The sequence below is a fragment of the Fukomys damarensis genome, unplaced genomic scaffold, assembly GCF_012274545.1.
Source record: "Fukomys damarensis isolate Sample0158 unplaced genomic scaffold, DMR_v1.0_HiC HiC_scaffold_25, whole genome shotgun sequence".
Lineage (NCBI taxonomy): Eukaryota > Metazoa > Chordata > Mammalia > Rodentia > Bathyergidae > Fukomys > Fukomys damarensis.
The window spans coordinates 9,868,714-9,889,443 of record NW_022900937.1 but is presented as its reverse complement, the minus strand read 5'-3'; the positions used below and the strand labels follow the sequence as shown (position 1 = coordinate 9,889,443).

General features: G+C 37.2%; 1 protein-coding gene across 4 annotated transcripts in view; it reads left to right on the top strand.

The window, feature by feature from the left end:
- Znf280d (zinc finger protein 280D) overlaps window positions 1–20,730 on the top strand; it is a 98,264-nt gene that overhangs the window by 1,012 nt on the left and 76,522 nt on the right. Inside the window, exon 1 of one of the 4 annotated variants that reach the window (XM_010641277.3) lies at window positions 15,207–15,227. The exons of the other annotated variants lie outside the window; for them this stretch is intronic. The gene's annotated coding sequence lies outside the window, so the exon portion shown is untranslated. Of the gene's footprint in view, window positions 1–15,206; window positions 15,228–20,730 lie in introns of those variants that run through there. 4 annotated transcript variants of the gene reach the window in all.

The following is a 20,730-nucleotide window of genomic DNA, read 5'->3' as shown; positions in this document are numbered from 1 at the left end:
TATATACAGAGTTTATATATTCACATTTTCACTGTAGTCCACAAAAAGTCATTTTTACTCACTTTAGAACCATGAGCTATTTATTACATTTGTTTGTCTTGGTCTCTTTTAAAATCTTTTTTCTTTTCCTTCCTTTTTTTTTTTTAAATGACTCTTTAAAGAGATTAGGTCATTAATCTTGTAGAAGAACCCACATTCTATACAGTATTTTAGTGATAGTTCCTTCTCATGTTTAAATTCTTCCTGCTATCCCTTGTATTTTCTGTAAACTTGAAGTTAGGTGGAAGAGAGTCTTACATAGATTTAGGTGTAGGTTTAGTGTTCATATACATAACATGAGAAGATACATTTTTGATAAGATGGAGACAGGCTTTCCATTAAAGCATTTCTTTTTGCAATTGGCAAATAATCTCTAGGGTGATACTTTGGTATCAGTATCAGTAATTTGATAAACAAATAGTTGGGAACAGTCCTCCAGGAATGGGCAGTATTTGAGAGAAGGAAGGAATCAATTTTGGAGAATAGAACTAATCTGTCTAGATTTAGGAAGTCTGGAATTGCTAAGTCTTGGCATCCGAGTCTGGAGAAGTGTGAAGAGAGGAGACAGTCAGAAAGCTGCTTTCCTTTGAAGTTTGCCCAGGGCCACTGTAGCAATAAAATTCTGACATAGTTTTTGGTGTTGAATGACCATCTCAGCACCTTTGCTTCAGCCCCTTCCAGTTGGGCCTAGTATTCCAGTTTTCCTTCTTCAATCCAGTATTTTCCTACTCAGCATTGTGTAGGGGAGGAGAAAGGCAAAGAAAAGGAGTAAATAATTTTGTACTGTCACATGTGTTTTTTTAAATTCAAGAGCAAATTTAGAATTGTAGCAAGAATTTTTCTCCATAAATTTTTTCTATACAAATTTGAATAACAATTTTTGTAAATAAATAAATAATTTTAGGTGGCAGGAAATTAGAAATTAATATCGGTGATGCTATAAGTAGCTTTTGAATGATTAGAAATAAAAAATGTTCACTAATTTGAAATATATTGAAAAGCTTTTTTTTGAGAGGGATTAAGATTTTTTTCCATTAAATTTTAAAAAATAATATTTAAATAATAACTTGAGTTACCCACTAACATATAAAAACTATGTTTAGAATTTTAGTTTATTTTATAAAGCAATTTTCTTTTAAGGATTCTATTAACCTTCAGTATACCTGGAAAAACAGTTATGGCTGTTTACCATCTAGATTGAAAGGATTGTTTGTATTTTTTGTGTTAGTGGGGTATATACCAAAAACTAAAATTAGATGAAGGGGATCAGAGTATGTCACTGCAAACAAAGCCATATTTGTGTAAAAATTGTTTTGAGTTTAAGGCAATTGAGCATCAACAGATGCAAAAGACATTTTTGTTTTGTTTTGTTTTTTTTGAGACAGGGTCTCACTATGTAGTTGAGACTGACCTGGAATTCACTATGTAGTCCAGGCTGGTCTCGAACTCATAGCGATCCTCCTGCCTCAGCCTCCCGAGTGGTGGGATTACAGGAGTGAGCCACCATGCCCGGCTGCAAAAGAAATTTTTGACCTCTTCATCTGCCATAAAAACAAGGTACAAATTTTGCATTGTGAGGTGTTTCTCTGGTGAATCAGGAAGAGGAGAGCAAGTTTTTCCTCCTGAAATGGAGAGTTGACAGAGAGATGAGTTTTTGTAAACATACCTTACTGAAATAACCCTGTCTTCCATTAGTTCTCCAACGTATTTCCTACTGTCTTCCTCATGATTTCCTGCTGCTTAGGGTCTGACCTCTCTTTTCTCTGCTGAAATGATACATAAGTCCCTAAGTCTAACTGTTCCTTTGGACTTCAGTTTTCTGTGACCTCTTGAGTATGTAGATATTAATAATGATTGTGTTGACTTTTCTTTTGTTAACCTGTCTTGTAGTTTAATTGATAGGCTCCTAAGTACTGGACCGAGGTGGGTAGAGGAAAAGATTTTCCTCCCTTACACAGACTACAAAGATGGTATTTTTAATCTGTACCTTTTTGAAAATTGACACAGTATATTATGTCAACAGTAAGAAAATTTCAGGAGGCTGAGGTAGTCAGTGACTTTGCCAGTTTGCTGGTCTACACTTGTCTATGGATTTTTCTTTACACCTTTGTCTCAAAAAAAAAAAAAAAAACTGGAGAAAAAGGTGAAAAAGAATGGATTAGATTTATCTCACTATTGTATTGTCTTTCTAGGCAACTAAATTATTCTTTTATTTTTTTTATTTTTTAAGTATAGTTGAGATTAGGATTAGTGTAAGGTTCTAAAGTCCTGCACAGAGGCTGAGTGAACAGAAAGGCTAGGGTGGTTGTGGAAGTAACTTGAAGGAAAATGGTAGGATCAGAGAGTTGATTAGATATGAATAAAAGAGGGGGACATGGAAGGAAACTCTGGGGACTCATGATCAGAGGGGTGACAGTTTCATTATTGAAAAAGAAATGGCAATTGTAAAGCTAATTTTCGTTAAATCACTTAAGATTCACACAAAACTCACCATTGTAAAATGTATTGTAAAGAGGAGAATTTCCTTCTTTTTTGGTACTGGGGATCAAAATTGGGACCTTGCATTTGTGAGGCAGGTGGTGCAATCATTGAGCTAAATCCCTGCTCCTGCTTCTATTTTAATGACTAATGATTTTTAGATTTAAGAAGTCTCTGAAGAAGTCTTTCTTCTTAAAATGTTTGGGTTAATGAAAGTGTTAAAATTCAAAAAAGTTGATTAAATGTGATGAGATGATGAATATTTGAGATGTTTGAGCTGAATCAATGTGAAATAGACTTTGATATTATTGGAGTTCTTAAGGGATCAGTCACTGATGTGGCTTCTTGATGCAGTCAAGAGTTGGAAAATATGGAGATATATGAGCTCCTGGCTGCACAGCACCATCAACATCATGTACTGCTCCTGTTGTGGCTTGTGTCTAGATGTACCCCCGCAATGCCTCCTGCAGTCTTTCTTGAAGATAGCTAAATCTGGAATGTGTGATGTTAGGATTAAGGGCACGTGATTACTAATCCACTACATGTGAGTGTTTGGTTTGGCACCACCCTAATCCCAGAAGTCTGAATAAAATAAAAGGAGTAGAAAGACACTGTTAAGGTCTCTTGTTGCCTTTGCTACTTTCTGTGTGCTATGTTGTTTCTCCTCGTTGGAGCCAGCAGATTATGGACGGAAACCTCTACAAGCTGTAAGCTAAATAAACCCTTTCCCCTTTAACCTTTGGTGCTCAATATTTTGTCTCAGCAATGAGAGAAAAGTAACTAAACATAGAAATTTGGTACCAGAGAAATGGGATCATTGCTGTGACATTTTCTGGTCATGTAGCTTAAGAGCCTTTGGATCTAGTTTTTGGGATGGGGAAGAGTTAGGAATGATTGGAGATGCCAGTTGAAAATGTAGAGCTGAAACATTTTAGGCTATTCTGTATGGGAGATTCTGGTTAGAACTTGGAAGACTAGAAAGCCAGTAAGGACGAGACTCAGAAGGTTTCTTCTCGGAAGAAGGACTGCATTGGCTGTTGGACTCTAGATGATACGTGTTATGGCTTGGCAGAAAGTTTGTCTGCATATTGTACATGTTCAGAGACTTTGAGACTGAGGTTAGGGGCAGTGGACAAATTAATCTTGTAGAAGAAATTTCAGGGCAATCAAATATTTAAGTGGTGGCATGGCTAATGTTGGAAGCTTTTAGCCAGATTTATGTTGAGAATCAAGAGCAAAGAGCCCAACAGAATGATTCAAAATGTTTTGAGTTTGCCCAGAAAGGAAGCTCAAGTATAGCTGTGGACACCAAGATAGAGCAGAGGAGATCTTCATTGCTGAGAAGGAACAGAATAAAAGAGATGGCCTGAGGGCATCAGAAAAAAAGCAGCAGGACTCCACCCTTTGCAGCCTCAAAATTGCCAAAGTGAAAGTCTGCTTTGAGAAGAAAGTTCCAGATGACCATGTTCCAGAACAGCAATAGCCTAGAGGATTTGTTCCTTGGAATTGGATTTATACATTTTTGGATTTAGAATAATCAGTAATCCAGGCACTCGACCCCCACCAGCCAAGAGAGGGAAGGCTAGCATGGATCATCTGAGGAAAGCTGCAATGAGGGTGTAGAGCTGGCCCAAGAGAGAAGGTATGGGGGATACAATTGTCTGCTGTGATGAGTTGGAGCCACTCAAGCCCTTTTATGTTCACAACTTGCCACAGATTGCCTTGGATACTGCTCATGAAACTACAGGACTTAGTGTTTGCCCTGCTGGATTTTTGTATTGCTTAGATCCTATTCTTTGTACCCCCGTTTGTACCTTTTGTAATGGAAAAGTGTGTCTTATGCCATTGAATGTCATAAGTGCTTAAGTTTCTTTTCATTTGTACAGGGGCTCACAGCTGAGTTTGACTGACATCTCAGGGGAGACTTGGGATTGGACTTTTCAGCAATGCTGAAACTGTTAGGACTTTGGCAACTCTTAGACTACATGCCTTTTGCATATAGGGATGTGAGTCTTTGGGGGTACAGGGTGGAATGTTGTGGTTTGTGTCTAGATGACCCCCCCAAAGGCTCATACAGTCTTTTTCCAAGGCAGCTAAATATGGAATGTTTGATGCTAGGATTAGGGGTGTGTGATTACTAAACCAGTACATGTGAGTGATTGTTTTGGCACTACCCTAATCCCAGAAGTCTGAATAAGATAAAAGGAGCAGAAAGACACTGTTAAAGCCCCTTTTACCTATGCTATCTTCTGCATGCTATGTTGTTTCTCTGTGATGCCATTTGTCATCCCTGCCTTGGTGGAGCCAGTAGATTATGGACTGCAACCTGTACAAACTGTAAGCTAAATAAACCCTTCCCACTTTAACTTTTGGTGCCCAGTATTTTGTCTCAGCAGTGAGAGGAAAATAACTAACACAGTTCTACAGTAGACTTTTTTTTGTAAGTAGGAAAAGAACAGTATACATAAAGACAAAAAGTATTGTAAATATGTAGGCCAGTAACATTTATTTTTTATCAAATATGTACTGTGCATGATAGTATTTCTGTTTTGCTATATATATATATATATATATAATCTATCTATCTATCTTGGTTTGTTGCTTAGACTCTTTGAACTTTTGGCTCAAGAGAGCTTCTCCCAGTAGTTGTGTGCCTCCATGGCCATCTTGTGTATTATATCCCCTCCCACACTTGGGATCAAACGCGGGTCTTTGACTTGCGAGGCAGGCAGTGGAAACACTGTACTAAATCTCTGGCCCTTGTGTTGTATTTCAACACCCAGTCTCAACCTTTCCTCTTCTTTTAGCACATTCATTGTTAAGATTTCCAAACATATGCTTTTAAAAATGACATTTAATTTTTTTGTTGATTGAGAAATAAAATTATATATCCTTATTTGCCCTTTTGAAGATCTTAGGAGGTAGTATTTTTAAAGTGAAAATTTAAAGAAATTGGGAGAGATTTATAGAAATTAAGAGATTTCTGTTTATTTATTTGTTTATTTTTTGTTTTTGGTACTGGGGATTAAATGTGGGCTCTTCTGCTTGTGAGGCAGGGGCTTGTGAGGCAGGTGGTGGCACCAATGAGCTAAATCCCCAGTCTGGGAGATTTATGTCTAAATCTTAGGATTTTATGATCATCCAGGATTGTCTGAATGTTCTAGCTATTGGTGATTAGATGTTTGTAAAAACAGTTTGTGAAGTTGAAATGTGCCCATTTCAAGAATGTCTGGCTTTCTTTAAAAACAATAACAATGGGGCCCGGGATTTAGCTCAGTGTTCGGTGGCCTGCCTAGCAAATGCAAGGTCCCAAATTCAATCCCCAGTACCAAAAAAAGTAAAAACAATAACAAGTAGACCAATTCTCAAAAAAGATACTTAGTTATCGAATACAAAAAAGTAATTAAGGCACAAAAGGAGAAAAAATTTTTGGCAGTTTTATAACTTTAAAAGTTCTCATCCACAGTCACTGTCTAGAGATTTTTGAATGTGGTAACAGGTTACCAAGGTGAATCTTTATTCTCCTTTCATTTTCTGGTCAGCTGTTAGCACATATATGATATGGATATTCCTTATACCTTTGGTACAGACAGCTTTGTTGAGCTTGATAAGTATCAATATGTACCACCACAGGAGTACCTAGTACCTTCATGACAACTCTCTCTCTCTGTAAGTGCACAAGAAGCACACTTCTTGAAGCCCATCCCTTGGATGAGTGTGATCTTGTTGCTGCCTTGTAAATGACAGAATGGGCCTTTGTACTACCCTTCTTTGTGGCAGCCATTCTTTAAGACCTAAGTTAAAATAGTGGGAGAAAGTATTAATTTGAAATTTCATCTGCTTAATATTTGTAAATAAAATAGTGTTGGGAGGAGGAGGTGCTAAGGATTGAACCCAGTATGTATGCTAGGCATCACTGAGCTACTCTTTCAGCCTCAGTAAATTTTTTTTTCTTTTTTTAGTACTGGGGATTGAGCCCAGGGCCTTGCACATTCTAGTAGGTCTACCACTGAGCTAGCTATATCTGCAGTCCTATTTTTAAAAACTTTGAGACATGGCCGCCCCAAGTTCCCCAGGCAGACCTTGAATTTGCCATTTTCCCTTCTCAGCTTTCTAAATAGCTAGAATTACAGGTTTTTCTAAATAAAAATTTTAATGATAATTTCTGGATAAAATTTCATAGTTATGGTTTGGGGTTGTAGCTCAGTGGTAGAGCATATACCTATCCTGTTCAGGGCCCTGGGTTCAATCCCTAGCAATGTAAAAAAGTCATAGTTAAATACTTAGGAGTTTTTCTTTTGAATTTAAAATTGATACTTTCTTTTATTTTTAAACAAAATGTTTACTTTTTATTTTTAATTTTATGTATTTATGGAGTACAGTATGATCATTTGATACAATTACACAGTGCATAATGAATGATCAAATAAGGTAGTTAACATTTTCATCTCTCCTAAAACATTTCTAAAATTTTTGATTGACACATAATTGTATATATTTACATCATATAGTATAATATTTCAGTGCACATATAAAATATAAGCCTTTTTTCTTTTTCTTTTTTTTTAGACAGGGTCTCCTTATGTAGTTCAGGCTGACCCCAAACTCATGGCAGCCTCCTGAATGGTGAGAATACAGCCATGTGCCACCACACCCAGCTAAAATACAAGATTTTAAGTCAAATATTAGTCACAGGTCTCTTTTTCAATCATTGTATGGGTTTTTTTGCTTACGATTTAAAGTTTTTATTTGTGTGATTGGTTATAACAGTATTATGGCTTATATCTAGATGTACCACCAAAGCCTTAGTGCTTATAGGTGGGGATTTGGGGAGGTGATTGGATCATAGAATGTGATAATTATCAGTGGATTAGTCTACTGATGAGTTTATAGCTACATGTGATATTGAGAGGTGGAGCCTGGTTAAAGGAGACAGGCCAGAGGCATATCTTCCTTCCAGGCTGTGCTTGCTTTACGCTCCTTCCTCCTGATCACCATACTTTTGAGCAGTTCTCCACTGTCATGCCCCTCTGCCATGCTGCCTTGCCTTGAAACCAGCCAACTATGGACTGAAACCTCTACCAACTTTGAGCCAAAATCTTTCCTCATTCAATTTGTTGGTTTCCATTATTGTGTCAGTGTAATAAGGAAAATAACTTAAGATAGATTTTGGTACCAGTGAGATGGGGTCATTGCTGTGAGTGTAATTGACCATGTTGCCCAGAATCCTTTGGTTTTTGAGGAGAGTTTAAAAAAGTTTGGATTTGCCAGCTGGAGAAGCTATGAGCCGAGCTTGATGGGAGATTGTGATCAGAGCCCAGAAGACCAGAAAGTGGATGGAAAAGACCAGAGTCAGGAAGTTTCGATTAGGAACAAGGGCTCCATTAGCAGTTGTACTCATCATTATGTATGTTGTACTCTGGTAGAAATTTGTCTACGTTTTGCTTATTTCCTGAGACTTTGCAGGAGATTGAGATTAAGGGTGACAGACTAAGCTGGGTGTGGTGGTGCATGTTTATAATCCCAGCACTCGGGAGGCTGAGGCAGGAGGATTGCCATGAGTTGGAAGCTACTAGCCTGGGCTGCATAGTTAGTTCAAGGTCAGGCTGAATTACACACCAAGACCCTGCCACACACACAGAAATCCTGGCAGATTCTTTAATCTGATGGAAAAAAATTTAAGGCAGCCTAACATTTAGGGTATGGCTTGAGAACTGTTGGGGGCTTTTAGCCATCTCTCCATAGAGAATCAAGGGCAAACAGCCCAAGAAGTTTTGAGTTTGGCCAGAAAGGAAGCTCTGGTAAAGTTGGGGCCTGCAAAGATGGAATAGAGGAGAACTTGGTTACTAAAAGATTGGTATTAAAAAAGAAGCTAAAGTGAGGCATGAATAGTGCATGCCTGTAATCCTAGCAGTCAAAGCCAGGAGGATTACCTGACTTTGAGGCCAGTCTGGGCTCCAAAGCAAGTTCAGGGCCAATCTGAACTATATAGTAAGACCTTGTCTCAGTTTATAGTGCTCAGCTATCCAGGCACTCAGAGGCCAGTATAGAAACAATTCAAGGGGGCTGGATATGCTCCACGTCATTTGGTTTTACAGGCATGCACAATGCAAGAGTTGTGAGGTCAGAAAGGCTTCCACTAGGATTTCAGGAGATGGCCTGGGAGGCCAGGCAGTGTGCCTCTGAGAAGGCAGTGTGTGAAGCTGTGGGAGTGAAGCCAAAAGTGCAGTGGGGACCCCAGAAAGTTGGAGTTGCCAGGAACATGGAATGTCTGAGGAGAGCTAGAGGGGAGACAGCAAGGGTCATAGGGCATGAAGCGGCTGACATGGCATGGCTAATGTGACAGATGGTTATAGAAATGAACACCTACTTACTGGAAATTGCCCTTTGTGAAATCTTTGGAGGTGTAGAACAGTTATTTGTAGAGACTTGCTTGCATACATTTACCATAGGTCTTTAGACCCCATGACCCTTAGCTTTCCCTAGCAATAGCTCATCCCAGCAGCAAAGGCTAAAATTGGCCTAGAGTACACCAATAAGTGAAGACTCTGTAACCCTAGACCAGCTTACCCCTATGGGCAGAGCAAAGACACCATATGGAGAAGTTTGTTGGAGCTTTCCCTGTATTACAGCTGGCTGTTTGGTAGCTTTGTCTCCACTTTTGTCATCTGATAAATAAACCTCTCACTACTTTCATTTCTGACTTCCTCCTCCTGCACTGGATGACTTGACTTCTTCATTCTCCACTTGGGGAATCTTTGTCTTGCTGGAGTGAGGACATAGACCTAGAGAGCTGGAGCGTCTTTGCACCGGAAGACTCCTTTCCAGATCCCCATCTAAGGCTACAGCTCCAAGGAGTGAGCAAAGCTAGCCCAAGAGAAAATCCATTAGGGCTGTGACCACCAGCAGTGCAGTAGGGGTGGAGCCACACAAGCCCTTTGGCGTTGACATCCCCATAGACTTGGAACTATGGATTTTATTTAATGTTTGTCCTGCTGGATTTTGGGCATGCTTTGGTCCCATTACTTTCTGTTCTTGTATTTTTCCCTTTTGGAATGAGAATGTTTACTCTTTGCTATTGTAGGCTGGAAGCATTTAATCTTCTTTAATTTTTACAGGGGCTTTCAGCTAAGAGCTTGAGTTTCTGAGGAGACTTGGGCTTTGGACTTTTCAGCAGTACTGGAACAGTGAGGACTTTGGCAACTCTTAGAGGTGAACTAAATGCAGTTTGCATAAATAGATATGCATGAATGAGTCTTTGGGGAGCAGGATGAGATATTATGGTTTATATGTGGATGCCCCCCAAGTTTCATTTGCTCATAGGTTCTCTGCTTTCTGGACACTTTGAGCAGTTCTCTTCTGCTCTCCTTTCTGTGATGCGTCCTTCTTTAGATCCAGTGGACTGTGGACTGAAACTTCTGTAGACTGTGAGCCATAATAAACCTCTGCTTCTTTAAGTTGTGGATGTTGGAGATTGTGTCTTAGCAGAAGAAAGTGACTAAGACATATACAAAAGTACATGTTATTATTCATTATCTGCTTTTCTAATTCTTTTAGAATTAATTTCCGTAATGAAATCAATAGGTGGTGGATGATAGGTAATATAAAACAGTTTAAAACTTTTTTTCTCAAAAGATTTTGAATGACTTTACGATAGTGAATTTTAAAAATAATTTTTATTCTGCCACTAAGCTGTATCCCCAGCCCACTTTTTATTTTTTATTTTTTTTATTTTTAAATTTTGAAACAGGTTATCAGTAGGTTGTTCAAGCTAGCCCATCCTCTTGCTTCAGCCTCCCAAGAAGCTGAGAGTGGCTAGGATTACAGATATGTATCACTATACCTAGCTAAAATTAATGTTTTGGTACTTCCTTGATATAGTTAACATTTTAAGGATCACAGATGGAAGAGTTTGAACATACTAAGTTCTTATTCATAATTAATCCACTTAAGGCTATGTTCATTTGAGAGTAGAAGTCTGAGATTACCAGCCTTTTGTTTCAGTATACTGTTATGGACAAAAGACTAAAGAGTTGTTTATAAAATGAAATAGAACATAAACCAAGGCTTTAAAGTCACTAGAATGACTTAAACACTTATTTTCTTGGGAAATTTGTGAGGCGGGGGAGTGTGACAGATCAGATCATTATTGAACCAATGACCCTATTTATCCAAATCAGTTTCCAGAAAAACTGTGTTAAATTAGAAGTATATAAGCAAAATTGTTGAATATTTAATGTCTACATAGCGTTTTATGAGCTAGTTAATTTTTGTGTTTGTATTGCAATATATATTTGGAATATAAATTTTCACTTAAAAATTATGGTATTAGCTTTATATTATGTATTTCCTCCTTTATGTTAAAAGTTAAATTCAACATATCTGGTTTTGGTGTTGCCAATTACTTGGCAAAACATTAGTTTTCTTTTTTAAACAGGGACAGAGTTTCATTAGAGGTGAGAAAAGAAACAGCTTGGGCCAAGTAAAAGTTGGAAAAGAAGTATACCCTACAGTGTGAGGGTGGGCCATCTATGCAAGAGAGAACACAGTAGGAAAAATTTAATGTGAGCTATCCATTTTGTATCATCCACTCTTCAGGCTGACGTCAGGTCTAGGCCATACTATTGAAAACCTTCTCAAGTTCCTGTGAGGTCCACATGCTGGGCTTGGAAACTATTCTGTGATGTATCCTGGGGTTTTGTTATTAACAGTTCACACCCACTTTCCAGCCAGCTTTGCCATGCCCTAATCTCCTGTCTCATTTCCTCCTAAGAGACACATATCCCTGTAATTCTTTATGGTGTGCTAAGGGAGTGGAGGTCTCTGTCTTTTATATCTTCTGCAGGCTGGAAGGGGCTATAAGCTAGGGATTATGCGCTCTCCAGCTACCTTGTGGTTTTGTAGCTCACTGGAAGAGTTGAAGAAAAAAAAAACTTGCCAGAAGATAATGAGAAAAGAGTGACTATTAAATTCTTATCCAATTTGGTTTGTAACCAGAATTGTGGAAAGAATTAAGTCTGTGAACTGAGGTACCAATGTACTTTAAGGTAGTAGAAACAAAAACCTCTTTTTAAAAAGAAAACACCTTTAAAAATTCTTAAAGTGTGCCAGGGAGTTAGCTCATTGGTGCCACTGCCTGCCTCACAAGCACAAGGTCCTGAGTTAGATACCTGGTTACCCACCCCCAATCCTAAGAGTAAGGATCATTCTATGTTTGACTCACAGTCTCTTGAATTAAGCTTTATTGATTGTTCGTTTTGCTCAGACCATCAGGCATATATTTCTAAATTACTTGAATTTTGTGAGAAGAAACAAGGAAGGGATCTAGAAGTAAACATGGTTTGCTGACCCAAAATGGTGCCCAGCCATGTGACAAGACAAGATGGTGACCTGACTAACATAGCACCCTAAGAAAGAATGCCATCTAGGGGAAAAGTGTAAATGAGACTTGGAGCACAGAAGGGAGTTAACTAGCTGGGGTAGCTGGCTACTTAGGCAGGCTAACCAAGTTACCAATGGCTGTTTTTCCCCCCATAGAAGGAGAAAGCTGAGCTTAGTATCCTGGAGAACAGAAACATGAATTCCAGAAGGCATTTTTATAGGGAAACAAACAAACAAAAAATGTACTCCAAGGTCCTTACCTGCTCTTCTGGTTAGCTAAACCAAATATGTTACTGGGTTTGGGGGTGCTGGAGTCTCCTTGTGGAGATGGTTTCTGGGTTCTTTCTGTCCCGAGCAAAGAATTGGTCAACACAAGTGTTAATAATAGCAAAGTTTTATTGGAGGTGAGAAAAGAAACAAACTCTGCAAAGCAAGTTTGGTCCAAGGAAAAGTAGGAAAAGAAGTACACCCTATATTCAGAGGGTAGGCTATTCATGTAAGAGAGAAAACAATGGCCAATATTTCTTTTATGATTGGAGAACCCCTAAATTAACTTTATAATGTGATTTTTTTTGGGGGGGTGGATTATTTGAACACTTTGAATTTACAGGAACTGGGAAGATAGAGAACTTAAATGTTTACCATATTTGTCATGTTCACTTTCATATACTCTATGGTCCAGCCACTCATATATTTTATACTATTAAAATTGAAATTAAAATACTAAGGTACATGCAAATAAATGATAATGTTTTTAATTCAAATGGCACAAGCTTCAAATGTTAACTTTTGTACGCTGGTAGTTTTGGATTAGATACTTGTTTTATTCTAGTAGGTTAATAGTATATTATTGCTGCTGCCATATTTCCCTGGTAATAAAACCAGGTCTTATATTAATTTTGGTTCCAAAAGACACAATAGGGCTTGTTTCCAAAGAATGTCTTAGTTTTGCATGTACAGTGATTTACATTTATTCATGTTTGACAATCTATACTTATTCATGTATTTATGTATAATAATCTACATTCATTCAAATACAATCATGATGGTGCATGCCTATAATCCCGGCATTCAGGAGGCTGAGTCAGGAGGATTGCCATGAGTTTGAAGCCAGCCTAGGCTACATAGTGAGTTCAAGGCCAACCTAAACAATATAGCAAAACCCTGTCTCAAAAAAACCAAAAAATCCTCTTTTTAAAAGATGAAAATATGACCTAATAAATTTGATAGCTGCATTATAGAAGGTATATTTGCAAAGCTAAAAATCTCATTATGAGAAATTCTGCTGTCGCCACGTGTGGTGGGACACACCTGTAATCCCAGCACTCAGGAGGTTGAGTCAGGAGGATTATTATGATTTCTAGGCCAGACTGTGTTACACAGTGAGTTTGGTACAAAGTGAGACCTTGTCTCAAAAAAAAAAAAAAAAAAGGAATTGTACTGTATTGAAGGTCTTATATTAAAGAATGCTTTCTAAATGCTGAACCGATAGCTTATAAATCTCAATATGATAATTTAGAAAAAGCTGACAAAAAAGCTGTCAGAGTTAATGCCATGTTAATGACCTTAAAGATCGAAATCATTAAGGTCCCTGAAAATAGACACAACAAAAATTAGTAATGGGAAGCACTTTTATAAGATGTAGTTGATTAAAACTTTGCTATAGCTAGTGCTGAGAGCTTAGTGAAATTCTAAATTTTAATAAGATATTACATGTTAAAATTTAGACTCAACATTACCATACCTATTGGTTTCTAAAAATTGTATAACTAAAAGGGTATAACTTTAGATATATGAAAGGTGAAACTAAAAATCATGAAATAGGAATTACATTTAACATGCCCAGTCTCCAAAATAGAGAATGGATTATATTATGAAGGATTCCGTTAAATTGAAATCCCCCCTCCATAGAAACACTGTATTAAACCTGTATGAAATCTGTACTTGACTCAGTAGTTGAAATAGTTTTCGTTATGTAGCTATTTTAGAGCTAACTGTGAGCTGCAGAAGCAAGAGACTTTTTGGAGCTCTGAGATCCCCGTTGCATATCTTTGCAGCATATTCTATTTCTCTGGCATCTGATTTAATCTTTCATAGAATTGTATGCCTTACCACAAAATTCTGAAATATTTACCATAGATATTTATATGATCACTTAATGGAAATGAATGAGTCCTATAGACCGTAGAAATGTGGGTGTTTTTTTTTTTTGAAATGTGATTCTTAAAAACTGTCTTTGTAGTCTTGGTACTGGTAGGTCCTTAATGTTAAACAAGAATCATCTTGTACTTAGCTGTGATATAAGCATCACACTGACTGTAATTAGGGACAAGCTACAACTATTTAATTGACTTAAAGAAGTTTAAATAGGGAGACCTCATAATTAGAAAAATTTTAATTAAACGGGTTTCCTGTAAAAGTAATTCGTATATTTATGTAATAAATTTTGAAGTTAATAGTAGACTAATTCAGGTTAAATCATTTGAAAGTAGAAAAACAAGAAAACTTGCTTTTATTAGTTTAAGGATAGACTATGAAGATTGAATTAGGTTTAGATTTCCAGCATCTCATTTTTTGACTTGTTTTTCTTTGCAACTAAATTTTTAAAAAAGCTCGCTTGTTTTGTAAAATTTATGCTATTGTGTGTTATAGGAATCCACGTATCAAATTCTTGGTTCAAATAAAGCAATTCATTTGTGGGCTTTTAAAGTAGTGTTTATTGTAATACTGTTTTTTAGAAAGACTTATTTATCTTTGTTTTTCCCTAGAACTTAGCATGTCACTTTCCATACAGAAGACCATGGGTTGTTATGCTTTGAATGAATTAATCTATGGTGAAATATATCCAACTAATTTTCTGTTCTTTTTCAGTTGAATTGATTTTTTTTAAAAATGACAAATTCAAGCCCAGCCTAGACAAGTTAGCATTTTAGTGAGGCTATGTCTCAAAATTTAAAAAGTGCATGTGGGAAAACCATGAGTTCAGTCTATAGTACCACAAGCATACACACACAATCTAGAAAAAGAATAAACTAACATACATTTAAAATTGTCTTTTTTCTTTCAGAAACAATCACATATCTGAAATGTGAAGAATAGGTAACACTTAAAGACTATCACTTAGCTTTTGAGAATTCAGATTTACTAAAATAATACCAATTAATGAGGTGATTGCTCGTTTTTGTAAAAAAAAATTTTTTTTTTTTTTTTTTGAGAAATGGTTTTACTATGTGGTTCAGGCTGGCTTTGAGCTCTTCCTGTATATCCTTGAGATACCTTGAATTTGCAGTGATCCTCCTGCCTCTGCCTCCTGAGCACTGGGATTACAGGTATGTGCCACCAAGCCTGGCTTGAAAGGATATTTTTAAAATTTTATTTTTTATTTAGCAATGCATCAGATTTTCCTAAGTAGTAAGTGCTTGATACAACTGTTCTATTTGTTAAATTATATTTATTCAGGTGTGAACCACTTGTGTAAAATGAATTATATGTATATATCAAACATACTCAACTAAAAATTGACCTTTTTAGAGGAAAAAAGGGTAAATTATATATACATTTAATTTAATGAAATCTGCTGTAATGGTAGGTATCTTCATTTCATAGGAAGGAAAACTGAGGCATAACTTACTACCTTGTTTTGGAGTCACGTGGTGAATTCAAAGATCAGAATTCCATCCCAAGTATTACTTAATACCAGTTTTCACTTTTCAATTTTTAATGTTACTTAAAGTGACTTATAAAACTTACTGATGTCACATGTCAATACTTAGGTGACAATTTACAGAAAGTCAGCTCTGCAACTTAATGGGTAACAACTTTTTCAACCTAAATGTTAATGTTGCTCCTACTGCTGATACTAGTATGTGTGGCTTTTATATAACTTTGCTTAAGGAGAATTAGAGGTAGCAATATTTTCTTCAACTATAACTGTTGAAGTAACAAATATTCTCATAAAAATGTGAAGTCAAAGTAAAGTGTTTTCCCCTAAACTACTATTTATCAGTTTGGTATACATGTTTTGTGCATAGAAAAATTATTTCTAAATAATTATAAAGGTATTATGTGTCTTTAAATTTTTTTAAACAATATATTCTGTACCTGATGACAGTGGTGCAGCCTTGTTAAAAAGAATGAGATTTTTATATACTATATTAGTTCGTTAGGGCTGCCATAACAGAATACTACAGATAGGTGTTTTATATGATGGAAACTTTTTTCTGTACAGTTGTTAAGGCTAGACGGTGAAGATTAACATATTTGTAGGGTTAGTTTCTTTTAAGGGACATGTAGGGGGAGTTCCAGGGTTCTCTTTGGCTTGTAGATGGCCCTGCTCTTGAGTCTTCACATGGTCTTCCTTTCCTGCAAGTCTGTCCTAATCTCTTTATCTATTAAGGATGCCAGTCACCAGATTAGGCCACGTGGTAGTAATCAGATTTTAACTTTATTTGTAAAGACCCTATCTCTAAATACAGTAACAATAAGAGTTAGTGAGGGTTAGGACTTCAACATAGGAATTTTGGAGAAGCACAGCACAAATTACTAATTTTTTTTTTTTTTTTGCAGAACCAGGAATCGAACTCAGGCCCTTGTGCTTGACAGGCTGGTGGGGCACCACTGAGCTAAATCCCTATCTCCCAGCACAGTATAGATTATAACATACATTATCTGGCTTCACCTAATCCATAGATTATATGCTGTGGGCCCATTGAATATTTAGGGAAATGTACTTCCACTGAGCTCAGTTTGATTATGTGGACTAATAAAGTTAAGACACATGAAGACTGGTAGGCAGTTTGAGATCATAAATGTTAAATTTTGAATTGTATAATACAATCATTGCAGTTCAGAATTGAAAGTAAAAATGTCATAGTTTAATAGAAGGTTTGGGAGAAGTAGGGGATTTATATTTTCTTGAGTATCTACTTGTTTGTTTGGTTTGGTTTGGTTTGGTTTGGTGTTGAGCCAGGATCTCTCTGTGTAGTTCAGGCTGGCCTTGAAGTCACAAGCCCAAGTTGGTCTTGAAATCATAGGCAGTCCCCCTGCCTCAGCTTCCTGCTGGGATTAAAGATGTGTGCCACCACTCTCAGTTCAAGTATTTGCTTGAAGTTGGATATTATACTTCCTATTTTGTTTAATCCATATAATACTTGTACTACATAAATATCATAGGTAGGTTCAAGTAATTTCTCCACTCGCACAATTAGAACAGTGCAGTGAATATTTGAACTAAGTCCATGGTCTAGACAGCATGGTGAAGATTGTTAAGGTGAGGAGGAAGGCTATGCTAGTAGAAGTAGTATAAACAATAGCTTTGCAGTACACAAAGAGGTGGTATTTCATGTATTGTATTTAAAATATACAAATGCCAAACTTTGAATTGACAGTGAAAATTAGTACTTGTAATCTGACTTGAAGAATTCTTCTCTTAATTTGTAAAACAGTACATTTTAGAAAAGAAATGGATCACTGGGTGAGCTTGGTGGTGATCCTCTGTAAGCCTAACTCTCATAGGCTGAGACAGGAGGATTGCCACTAGTTTGAGGCCAGCCTGGGCTACATAGTGAGGTCAAGCCCAGCCTGAAGTACAAAGCCAGATCCTGCCTGTCTCTCTCTCGCTCCCTCCCTCTCTCACACACACACAAAGGAGGAACTTATCAGTTTGTGATGTTGATGACATTAGGGAAAATAGGAAAAATTTTTTGTTGTTGTTGTTGGTTTTTTGTTTGTTTGTTTGTTTGTTTGTTTTTTTGGTACCAGGGATTGAACTCGGGACCTTGCGCTTGTGAGGCAGGCAGCAGCACCACTAAAATAAATCCCTGGCCCTTTTTTTCTAAAATACATTAGGTCAGAAAATGATTTGTGATATAATTGTAAAAAGGGGAATTTTTTAAAACATTAGAAAGACTGGTAGTACAGGTCGAACATTGAGGGTGAGGAAGTCACTCCCCTCCACCCACTTGAACTTTGGCCGTACCCTAGAACCATTCTTTGTAACCCCAGACCAAAGGACTTTTTCTCACCCTCAAACCCAAAAACTTGGTTTGTCTGCGTAGTGTACCATGTGCCTTTTCTGTAGTTCTCGCACCATTTTCCTGCTCCTCATGGCTAATGTGTGGCTGCTTTTCTTTCATCATCAGGTGTACACTTTGTAATTCTTTGCTTGTCCTGTACAAGAGTTTGGAATCTGTCCAATCTGTCATGTGGTTACACTGTCTTAGTTACTTTTTGTTGCTAGGACAAGTACCAGACACCCACAAGTTAAAGGAGGAAAGGTTTATTTCAGCTCACAGTTTGGAGAGGTTTCATGTCATAGTGGACTGCTTCCAAGACAAAGTGTCATGGCAGAGGGGCATGGCAGAGAAGAAATAGCCCTTGGAGTGGCAGGGAGGAGGCTGCCACCTTCCTTCTGCTTTCCTTTATTCCATCCTAGATATAAGCCTATTCGTTGGTGCCACTCACACCCAAAGAAGATATTCCTGCTTCAGTAAATCCATCATCCACATCAGAACATGCTAAACCAATCAGTGGGCTAATCCAGTATCATGCACCCACAGTCCAGTCACTCCCAAAAGACCCACCTATGAGCACATGATTTTGGGAGGGCATCTAGATAGAAGCGGCACTGGCACCTAATTTGTTGAAGTATTTCTTTTGTATGTTATTTCAAGGAATTATTTCAGTTAGTATCTTTTAAGATCATGGTAGAACAGTGTCCTAATTTTGAGTGACGTAGAAATGGCAATGTTTAGGTTAGTAAAAATTACCTTTAGAAGGTGGGGAGGGGAAGAGGGGGTGAAGGGAGGGTGGGGACAAGGGGAAAAAATGAGAACCAAGACCTGTCATGTAAAGGTACAAGATCCCAGTAATGAATGTAACTGTACTGTCTACCTAGAATGTACCAATAAGCTCAATTTAAATGAAAAAAAAATAACCTTTAGAAATGATGAGTTAAAGATATTGTCTAAGCTAGAACTGCCTCTCTCTCTCTGTCCCTTCCTTCCTTCCTTCCTTCTTTTCTTTCTTGGTCTCACTATCTTACTTCATGTGTCTGCTTAAGAACCTCTAGTATCCATCTCTACTGCCATGTAATTTAGATGCCCCATACTATTTCTCTTCCTTCCCCACCTTTCTTCCTCCTTTCCTCCTGCTTTTTCTGCTGCTGCTTCTCCATCACAACTTGAAGTAACATGCACATAATTTTAAAAGTTAAGCAATCAAAAGGACTTTAAATACATAGTTTTAAATGGTTTCCCAAGGAGTGTTTATATGCATGTCTGTCTCTTTGTGCTGTATATTACATCATCACTTTTAACCATTTTCTTATAATGTCCTATTGTTAGAGGTGAATATATTAGTTTTCTTAAAGCTACCCCTTTCTCCCAAGTTTCTCCTGATCTACTTACATTCATAATATAGTTCTCAATTTTTGGTTCAGTTCATATTTGATGTTTTCATTATGACAACTGAAATAAGATTTTCTATTAACGGACATAGTAGTTTGCTAATATTGTTCATTAATGAACATATGTATAAAAATATATTAAGAGGATGCCTTCTCCTTTTTCTTTTTTATTCTGCAATTAGTTTTTCTACACAGTAAAACCTTTCAGGTAATCTAAGTTTAATTTTTTTTTTCAATGCTAAAGATTGAACCTAAGTCCTTTCACATACTAGACAACTTCTCTGCCACTGAGCTGCATCCCCTGGCCTAAAAGTTAACTGTTGAATCTCTGCTTTCCTAGAGACATTCCTTCTAAAGTGCTCTTATCTGATCTTATTTCTGCCAGTTAGTTGTTCTCTAGGCCTACTGAATTTCTGCTGCCCTGGGACTTTGTGTTATGCATCTTATGTCTTTGTTCACTAATTCTTAGGGTTTGATGGATTTTATAGCAGCTTCCTAAGAAATAAAAAAATTTTTCTTCATATTTCATGAAAAATTTGAGTGGTGTCTTAATTATTTTTTCTGTTGCTAAGATAAAAGTACTCAGCACGTGAGATTAAGGGAGGAAAGGTTTGTTTCGTCATACAGTTTGTAGAGATTCCAGTTCATAGTTGGCTGGCTCCAAGGCAGGGTGGCATAGCAGAGGAGAAACAGTTGACTGCAGGCAGAAGGCATTAAAGCGGTGAGTTAGCGAAGCAGCAGCCTCTGCAGCCTGCCTCTCCCTTGTATCCCTTTCCAGGCTTCGAGCCCTGTTGGTGGTGCCATCCACACCCAGCGTGGGCCTTCCCATTATCCATACCCTTAGAACTATTCCAAACCAATCAGTGGAGTACTTTAGTAATCACATACCCTTAATCCCAGCATCACATCCTCAATCCCAGTGTCACACACCCTAGGTCCAGCCACCTTTGAAAAACCCCACTTATGACTGCATGAGGCTTTACTGGGACATCTAGACACAAGCCATAATACTGGGTATAAAATTATAGGGTGAAAATTAGTTTTGGTAAGATTGTTAATTTTTATTTCACTATCTTCTAGTTTCTATTCTTTGGTCTTTTGTATATGACCTGTTTCTGCCCCTGCTTGGACCCCTGACATAACTTAGTATATTCTTTTTATCCATTGTTCTAAAATTTTGTGGTGTATGTCTTAGTGTAACTTTTTAAATTGTTATCATTGGGCGCTAGTGGCCTCTTTGAACTTAGAGATGGGCATGTTCTTCCATCTAGGAAATTTTCTTTCATTATTTCTTTGATAATGTACCTCTACCTTTTCTCTCTATTCTTCTGTAAATTTATTGAAGGTTGTACTTTTGAAATTAATTTTCTAACAATCTTGTCTTGTCTTTTCAGTTTATATATTTCTCTTTTAGTCCCAGCTTTGGG